The 5000-nt window shown below is 38.7% G+C and overlaps 20 non-coding genes across 20 annotated transcripts; all 20 read right to left on the bottom strand.

Moving 5' to 3' along the window:
* Positions 1–125: 125 nt before the first annotated feature.
* On the bottom strand, positions 126–198 carry AC3HAE_019859 (transfer RNA arginine (anticodon UCU)). The gene has a single exon. It is a non-coding gene; the product is annotated as a tRNA-Arg (tRNA).
* Positions 199–290: 92 nt separating this feature from the next.
* On the bottom strand, positions 291–364 carry AC3HAE_019858 (transfer RNA isoleucine (anticodon AAU)). Its single transcript has one exon. It is a non-coding gene; the product is annotated as a tRNA-Ile (tRNA).
* A 267-nt stretch (positions 365–631) lies between these two features.
* On the bottom strand, positions 632–704 carry AC3HAE_019856 (transfer RNA arginine (anticodon UCG)). The gene has a single exon. It is a non-coding gene; the product is annotated as a tRNA-Arg (tRNA).
* A 92-nt stretch (positions 705–796) lies between these two features.
* On the bottom strand, positions 797–870 carry AC3HAE_019855 (transfer RNA isoleucine (anticodon AAU)). Its single transcript has one exon. It is a non-coding gene; the product is annotated as a tRNA-Ile (tRNA).
* Positions 871–1137: 267 nt separating this feature from the next.
* Positions 1138–1210, bottom strand: AC3HAE_019854 (transfer RNA arginine (anticodon UCG)). The gene has a single exon. It is a non-coding gene; the product is annotated as a tRNA-Arg (tRNA).
* A 92-nt stretch (positions 1211–1302) lies between these two features.
* Positions 1303–1376, bottom strand: AC3HAE_019852 (transfer RNA isoleucine (anticodon AAU)). The gene has a single exon. It is a non-coding gene; the product is annotated as a tRNA-Ile (tRNA).
* Positions 1377–1643: 267 nt separating this feature from the next.
* AC3HAE_019851 (transfer RNA arginine (anticodon UCG)) lies at positions 1644–1716 on the bottom strand. Its single transcript has one exon. It is a non-coding gene; the product is annotated as a tRNA-Arg (tRNA).
* A 93-nt stretch (positions 1717–1809) lies between these two features.
* Positions 1810–1883, bottom strand: AC3HAE_019850 (transfer RNA isoleucine (anticodon AAU)). Its single transcript has one exon. It is a non-coding gene; the product is annotated as a tRNA-Ile (tRNA).
* A 267-nt stretch (positions 1884–2150) lies between these two features.
* Positions 2151–2223, bottom strand: AC3HAE_019849 (transfer RNA arginine (anticodon UCG)). The gene has a single exon. It is a non-coding gene; the product is annotated as a tRNA-Arg (tRNA).
* Positions 2224–2315: 92 nt separating this feature from the next.
* AC3HAE_019848 (transfer RNA isoleucine (anticodon AAU)) lies at positions 2316–2389 on the bottom strand. The gene has a single exon. It is a non-coding gene; the product is annotated as a tRNA-Ile (tRNA).
* A 267-nt stretch (positions 2390–2656) lies between these two features.
* Positions 2657–2729, bottom strand: AC3HAE_019847 (transfer RNA arginine (anticodon UCU)). Its single transcript has one exon. It is a non-coding gene; the product is annotated as a tRNA-Arg (tRNA).
* Positions 2730–2821: 92 nt separating this feature from the next.
* On the bottom strand, positions 2822–2895 carry AC3HAE_019845 (transfer RNA isoleucine (anticodon AAU)). Its single transcript has one exon. It is a non-coding gene; the product is annotated as a tRNA-Ile (tRNA).
* A 267-nt stretch (positions 2896–3162) lies between these two features.
* On the bottom strand, positions 3163–3235 carry AC3HAE_019841 (transfer RNA arginine (anticodon UCG)). The gene has a single exon. It is a non-coding gene; the product is annotated as a tRNA-Arg (tRNA).
* A 92-nt stretch (positions 3236–3327) lies between these two features.
* Positions 3328–3401, bottom strand: AC3HAE_019829 (transfer RNA isoleucine (anticodon AAU)). The gene has a single exon. It is a non-coding gene; the product is annotated as a tRNA-Ile (tRNA).
* A 267-nt stretch (positions 3402–3668) lies between these two features.
* On the bottom strand, positions 3669–3741 carry AC3HAE_019817 (transfer RNA arginine (anticodon UCG)). The gene has a single exon. It is a non-coding gene; the product is annotated as a tRNA-Arg (tRNA).
* Positions 3742–3833: 92 nt separating this feature from the next.
* AC3HAE_019804 (transfer RNA isoleucine (anticodon AAU)) lies at positions 3834–3907 on the bottom strand. The gene has a single exon. It is a non-coding gene; the product is annotated as a tRNA-Ile (tRNA).
* Positions 3908–4174: 267 nt separating this feature from the next.
* On the bottom strand, positions 4175–4247 carry AC3HAE_019792 (transfer RNA arginine (anticodon UCG)). The gene has a single exon. It is a non-coding gene; the product is annotated as a tRNA-Arg (tRNA).
* Positions 4248–4340: 93 nt separating this feature from the next.
* Positions 4341–4414, bottom strand: AC3HAE_019779 (transfer RNA isoleucine (anticodon AAU)). Its single transcript has one exon. It is a non-coding gene; the product is annotated as a tRNA-Ile (tRNA).
* A 267-nt stretch (positions 4415–4681) lies between these two features.
* On the bottom strand, positions 4682–4754 carry AC3HAE_019767 (transfer RNA arginine (anticodon UCG)). Its single transcript has one exon. It is a non-coding gene; the product is annotated as a tRNA-Arg (tRNA).
* A 92-nt stretch (positions 4755–4846) lies between these two features.
* On the bottom strand, positions 4847–4920 carry AC3HAE_019755 (transfer RNA isoleucine (anticodon AAU)). The gene has a single exon. It is a non-coding gene; the product is annotated as a tRNA-Ile (tRNA).
* Between the last annotated feature and the right edge of the window lie 80 nt (positions 4921–5000).

Below are 5000 nucleotides of genomic sequence, written 5' to 3'. Positions count from 1 at the left end.
GCTAGAAACTGTTTGAAAAAGATTCACTTAAAGTGGGTCTAAGTATTCCTTTGTTTCACTAAGTTCGTAATTATAGATTAAGCCACGAACATGCTGACATGAATTTGAGAGATGGGTCTTTCAAGTAACCACGAAGGGATTCGAACCCTCAATCTTCTGATCAGAAGTCAGACGCCTTATCCTTTAGGCCACGTGGCTGAGGTGGTATTGAGTAATGGTCGTTCAATTTTTTACGGAAGTGAATAAATCATCCTCAAATTGATACAATGATGAACTCAACAAGTAAGAGATGGCCAGTACGGGGGTAGAACCCGTGACCTTGGCGTTATTAGCACCACGCTCTAACCAACTGAGCTAACCGGCCTTTGATGTCAATAGCTATTTTCATGTTTGTTTGTTTTTCAGCTAGAAACTGTTTGAAAAAGATTCACTTAAAGTGGGTCTAAGTATTCCTTTGTCTCACTAAGTGAGTAATTATAGATTAAGCCATGTTTGTTTGTTTTTCAGCTAGAAACTGTTTGAAAAAGATTCACTTAAAGTGGGTCTAAGTATTCCTTTGTTTCACTAAATGCGTAATTATAGATTAAGCCACGAACATGCTGACATGAATTTGAGAGATGGGTCTTTCAAGTAACCACGAAGGGATTCGAACCCTCAATCTTCTGATCCGAAGTCAGACGCCTTATCCTTTAGGCCACATGGCTGAGGTGGTATTGAGTAATGGTCGTTCAATTTTTTACGGAAGTGAATAAATCATCCTCAAATTGATACAATGATGAACTCAACAAGTAAGAGATGGCCAGTACGGGGGTTGAACCCGTGACCTTGGCGTTATTAGCACCACGCTCTAACCAACTGAGCTAACCGGCCTTTGATGTCAATAGCTATTTTCATGTTTGTTTGTTTTTCAGCTAGAAACTGTTTGAAAAAGATTCACTTAAAGTGGGTCTAAGTATTCCTTTGTTTCACTAAGTGAGTAATTATAGATTAAGCCAAGTTTGTTTGTTTATCAGCTAGAAACTGTTTGAAAAAGATTCACTTAAAGTGGGTCTAAGTATTCCTTTGTTTCACTAAGTGCGTAATTATAGATTAATCCACGAACATGCTGACATGAATTTGAGAGATGGGTCTTTCAAGTAACCACGAAGGGATTCGAACCCTCAATCTTCTGATCCGAAGTCAGACGCCTTATCCTTTAGGCCACGTGGCTGAGGTGGTATTGAGTAATGGTCATTGAATTTTTTACGGAAGTGAATAAATCATCCTCAAATTGATACAATGATGAACTCAACAAGTAAGAGATGGCCAGTACGGGGGTTGAACCCATGACCTTAGCGTTATTAGCACCACGCTCTAACCAACTGAGCTAACCGGCCTTTGATGTCAATAGCTATTTTCATGTTTGTTTGTTTTTCAGCTAGAAACTGTTTGAAAAAGATTCACTTAAAGTGGGTCTAAGTATTCCTTTGTTTCACTAAGTGCGTAATTATAGATTAAGCCATGTTTGTTTGTTTTTCAGCTAGAAACTGTTTGAAAAAGATTCACTTAAAGTGGGTCTAAGTATTCCTTTGTTTCACTAAGTGCGTAATTATAGATTAAGCCACGAACATGCTGACATGAATTTGAGAGATGGGTCTTTCAAGTAACCACGAAGGGATTCGAACCCTCAATCTTCTGATCCGAAGTCAGACGCCTTATCCTTTAGGCCACGTGGCTGAGGTGGTATTGAGTAATGGTCGTTCAATTTTTTTACGGAAGTGAATAAATCATCCTCAAATTGATACAATGATGAACTCAACAAGTAAGAGATGGCCAGTACGGTGGTTGAACCCGTGACCTTGGCGTTATTAGCACCACGCTCTAACCAACTGAGCTAACCGGCCTTTGATGTCAATAGCTATTTTCATGTTTGTTTGTTTTTCAGCTAGAAACTGTTTGAAAAAGATTCACTTAAAGTGGGTCTAAGTATTCCTTTGTTTCACTAAGTGAGTAATTATAGATTAAGCCAAGTTTGTTTGTTTATCAGCTAGAAACTGTTTGAAAAAGATTCACTTAAAGTGGGTCTAAGTATTCCTTTGTTTCACTAAGTGCGTAATTATAGATTAAGCCACGAACATGCTGACATGAATTTGAGAGATGGGTCTTTCAAGTAACCACGAAGGGATTCGAACCCTCAATCTTCTGATCCGAAGTCAGACGCCTTATCCTTTAGGCCACGTGGCTGAGGTGGTATTGAGTAATAGTCATTGAATTTTTTACGGAAGTGAATAAATCATCCTCAAATTGATACAATGATGAACTCAACAAGTAAGAGATGGCCAGTACGGGGGTTGAACCCGTGACCTTGGCGTTATTAGCACCACGCTCTAACCAACTGAGCTAACCTGCCTTTGATGTCAATAGCTATTTTCATGTTTGTTGGTTTTTCAGCTAGAAACTGTTTGAAAAAGATTCACTTAAAGTGGGTCTAAGTATTTCTTTGTTTCACTAAGTGCGTAATTATAGATTAAGCCATGTTTGTTTGTTTTTCAGCTAGAAACTGTTTGAAAAAGATTCACTTAAAGTGGGTCTAAGTATTCCTTTGTTTCACTAAGTTCGTAATTATAGATTAAGCCACGAACATGCTGACATGAATTTGAGAGATGGGTCTTTCAAGTAACCACGAAGGGATTCGAACCCTCAATCTTCTGATCAGAAGTCAGACGCCTTATCCTTTAGGCCACGTGGCTGAGGTGGTATTGAGTAATGGTCGTTCAATTTTTTACGGAAGTGAATAAATCATCCTCAAATTGATACAATGATGAACTCAACAAGTAAGAGATGGCCAGTACGGGGGTAGAACCCGTGACCTTGGCGTTATTAGCACCACGCTCTAACCAACTGAGCTAACCGGCCTTTGATGTCAATAGCTATTTTCATGTTTGTTTGTTTTTCAGCTAGAAACTGTTTGAAAAAGATTCACTTAAAGTGGGTCTAAGTATTCCTTTGTCTCACTAAGTGAGTAATTATAGATTAAGCCATGTTTGTTTGTTTTTCAGCTAGAAACTGTTTGAAAAAGATTCACTTAAAGTGGGTCTAAGTATTCCTTTGTTTCACTAAATGCGTAATTATAGATTAAGCCACGAACATGCTGACATGAATTTGAGAGATGGGTCTTTCAAGTAACCACGAAGGGATTCGAACCCTCAATCTTCTGATCCGAAGTCAGACGCCTTATCCTTTAGGCCACATGGCTGAGGTGGTATTGAGTAATGGTCGTTCAATTTTTTACGGAAGTGAATAAATCATCCTCAAATTGATACAATGATGAACTCAACAAGTAAGAGATGGCCAGTACGGGGGTTGAACCCGTGACCTTGGCGTTATTAGCACCACGCTCTAACCAACTGAGCTAACCGGCCTTTGATGTCAATAGCTATTTTCATGTTTGTTTGTTTTTCAGCTAGAAACTGTTTGAAAAAGATTCACTTAAAGTGGGTCTAAGTATTCCTTTGTTTCACTAAGTGAGTAATTATAGATTAAGCCAAGTTTGTTTGTTTATCAGCTAGAAACTGTTTGAAAAAGATTCACTTAAAGTGGGTCTAAGTATTCCTTTGTTTCACTAAGTGCGTAATTATAGATTAATCCACGAACATGCTGACATGAATTTGAGAGATGGGTCTTTCAAGTAACCACGAAGGGATTCGAACCCTCAATCTTCTGATCCGAAGTCAGACGCCTTATCCTTTAGGCCACGTGGCTGAGGTGGTATTGAGTAATGGTCATTGAATTTTTTACGGAAGTGAATAAATCATCCTCAAATTGATACAATGATGAACTCAACAAGTAAGAGATGGCCAGTACGGGGGTTGAACCCATGACCTTAGCGTTATTAGCACCACGCTCTAACCAACTGAGCTAACCGGCCTTTGATGTCAATAGCTATTTTCATGTTTGTTTGTTTTTCAGCTAGAAACTGTTTGAAAAAGATTCACTTAAAGTGGGTCTAAGTATTCCTTTGTTTCACTAAGTGCGTAATTATAGATTAAGCCATGTTTGTTTGTTTTTCAGCTAGAAACTGTTTGAAAAAGATTCACTTAAAGTGGGTCTAAGTATTCCTTTGTTTCACTAAGTGCGTAATTATAGATTAAGCCACGAACATGCTGACATGAATTTGAGAGATGGGTCTTTCAAGTAACCACGAAGGGATTCGAACCCTCAATCTTCTGATCCGAAGTCAGACGCCTTATCCTTTAGGCCACGTGGCTGAGGTGGTATTGAGTAATGGTCGTTCAATTTTTTTACGGAAGTGAATAAATCATCCTCAAATTGATACAATGATGAACTCAACAAGTAAGAGATGGCCAGTACGGTGGTTGAACCCGTGACCTTGGCGTTATTAGCACCACGCTCTAACCAACTGAGCTAACCGGCCTTTGATGTCAATAGCTATTTTCATGTTTGTTTGTTTTTCAGCTAGAAACTGTTTGAAAAAGATTCACTTAAAGTGGGTCTAAGTATTCCTTTGTTTCACTAAGTGAGTAATTATAGATTAAGCCAAGTTTGTTTGTTTATCAGCTAGAAACTGTTTGAAAAAGATTCACTTAAAGTGGGTCTAAGTATTCCTTTGTTTCACTAAGTGCGTAATTATAGATTAAGCCACGAACATGCTGACATGAATTTGAGAGATGGGTCTTTCAAGTAACCACGAAGGGATTCGAACCCTCAATCTTCTGATCCGAAGTCAGACGCCTTATCCTTTAGGCCACGTGGCTGAGGTGGTATTGAGTAATAGTCATTGAATTTTTTACGGAAGTGAATAAATCATCCTCAAATTGATACAATGATGAACTCAACAAGTAAGAGATGGCCAGTACGGGGGTTGAACCCGTGACCTTGGCGTTATTAGCACCACGCTCTAACCAACTGAGCTAACCGGCCTTTGATGTCAATAGCTATTTTCATGTTTGTTGGTTTTTCAGCTAGAAACTGTTTGAAAAAGATTCACTTAAAGTGGGTCT

The sequence above is a fragment of the Micromesistius poutassou genome (assembly GCF_964030765.1).
Source record: "Micromesistius poutassou genome assembly, chromosome: 6".
Lineage (NCBI taxonomy): Eukaryota > Metazoa > Chordata > Actinopteri > Gadiformes > Gadidae > Micromesistius > Micromesistius poutassou.
The sequence above is the reverse complement of the archived record's forward strand: the minus strand, read 5'-3'. Positions and strand labels throughout refer to the sequence as shown.